This window comes from Larimichthys crocea, unplaced genomic scaffold (genome assembly GCF_000972845.2).
Source record: "Larimichthys crocea isolate SSNF unplaced genomic scaffold, L_crocea_2.0 scaffold16966, whole genome shotgun sequence".
Classification (NCBI taxonomy): Eukaryota; Metazoa; Chordata; class Actinopteri; family Sciaenidae; genus Larimichthys; species Larimichthys crocea.
The window spans coordinates 1-2024 of record NW_020852307.1 but is presented as its reverse complement, the minus strand read 5'-3'; the positions used below and the strand labels follow the sequence as shown (position 1 = coordinate 2024).

At 39.7% G+C, this 2024-nt stretch overlaps 1 non-coding gene across 1 annotated transcript; it reads right to left on the bottom strand.

Moving 5' to 3' along the window:
- Positions 1-314: 314 nt before the first annotated feature.
- LOC104938933 (uncharacterized) lies at positions 315-1230 on the bottom strand. The gene is made up of 3 exons (XR_003461806.1): positions 1061-1230; positions 674-886; positions 315-442 (listed from the first exon to the last, which is right to left on the bottom strand). It is a non-coding gene; the product is annotated as an uncharacterized LOC104938933 (transcript).
- Between the last annotated feature and the right edge of the window lie 794 nt (positions 1231-2024).

Genomic DNA, 2024 nt, shown 5'->3' with positions numbered 1-2024 from the left:
ACATTTTGGACGTTTATTACAAAATCCACCGTTATTACAAAATGCGGATCAACAGGGTGAGACTTGATTCTTGCTATATGGATTAAATCTTTTACATTTTTTAACCCAGATTTCATCTTGAATAAGTCCCAAAAAACTTCAAAAACAAGGCAGAAAGGATGCATGGAAGGCGTTGAATTTCAAATTCTGGGGCTACATTTTTAAAGACAGTTTCCACCATATAACCATCTAATGGTTCAACAATATGTGATTATTCAGTTATTCAGTTGCATTTTCTTTATATATATATCACAGTGAATACACTCTTACCTCTGTAGGGTTTGGGGATCGACTTGCAGGACTCGGCGCTGTTCTTCAGGTAGCGAAGTTTCTCTTTGATAGTCTTCAGGTTAATGGTGTCTGACATTTTCATCCTGTCCACATCTGTATGCAGTTTACCCACCTAACACACACACACACACACACACACACACACACATGCAAACACAGTTGCAGCATTGTATGCAGACGATTAACATAAATTTCCACCCAAATTTTACTTCAGAACATTTTAAATAACTCATGTTATCGTAATTTATTCTACTCAAATTTCAGTTTGATTTCTTTCTTTCATATCTGCTTTACGCTCATGTTACTCATGTAGGAATACAGTAATTTGCATGTTCGGCTGTACCTCTCTGGAGAGTTTCTGTGTTTGGGCGTTGTTTAGCTGGCTGTTGATGGTACCAACGTTTGTCTCCAGCTGACTGAGCTCTTCGACCAGCAGGCGCAGTGGCAAAGATGAGTACAGGCCTCGGTCATGCAGGTACTGGTGAGGCTCCAGCCTGGCCGTCAGGTTTTGAACCAGAGCCTGCATCTCAGGGAGACGCTGGCTGGACAAGTTCACCTGAAAGGACATTTTGAAATGGTCTCAGTTTCATTGGGGACTGTACCTTCACACATTTGCAGGTTAAGTGAAGAGTCCTGATATTACAGTTCACAGTTGCTGAATCACATATAAATGCATGGTTCAAGTATCCATAACCACTGCAAAATGATGCCGGTTGACTTTATTTCTCACCTGTTCCTGCAGAGAGTTCAGAGATACTTCACAGGACTGGACCTTCTGCAGCACAGCCTCGTACTTCACAGCCGGGAACGACCACAGGTTTGAATCCACCGCGCACTCACACAAGTCATCCTTCTTCTTGCCTGTAACCCGCCGAGTCTGACCGTCAGCCTGCAGTCACATATGTAAAACACTGATTTAAAAGGATTGTAAAAGAAGAAAAAATAAAGACTTGTTTTCATTTTAAACTCTAAAAGTAGGACATGAAGTGTAACTCACTGACGGCAGCAGCAGTATTAGAGCTGGAGAGATGAACCGTGGACCGACGAGGACAGAAGCTGTTTGTACTGAAATCACCAGCCCTCCTCTTCTCTTTTCACTTCAAATCAATCACAACACGTTTTGCTGACTTGCGTCTCGTCACCAATGAGTCAGTAAAGAAACTTAAAAACACTCGTGTGGATGTGAAACTCATCAAACAGCATTTATGGTCATCCCACAGGTTTTGCTTATTTCCCTCCTACTTCTCTCAGTGGTTATTATTTCCCTTTGTGATATCCTCTGCATGCTTTACACATTGTTATAATGCAGTAATGTATTTCATTATTTAAGCAGAATAGTAAAAATAATTCTGCACTCCTGAATGTATCACAGAGTCACTTTGAGTCATAATATTAAAGATGTCATGGAAAAGGATGTTTTAATTGTCAATTTATTTATTTATTAAGTGCCACAGATACTCTACTTCAAACATAGCTTCACTAGTTGACTCACGTCAAAAAGTCTTTGTTCAAATCTCAGGATAATAACAGGAAAAAGAAATACTACAACTACTATTAAATCATACAAAACTGATGAATACCAGTTTACTGCTACTTGTTAGTATCTTCTAAAAAGACCAGAAGTCTGTTTCATGAAGCAGGATCAGTAGGTTATTTAGATAGTCTGTTTTGAGTCCATCAGAGGGACAGCACAT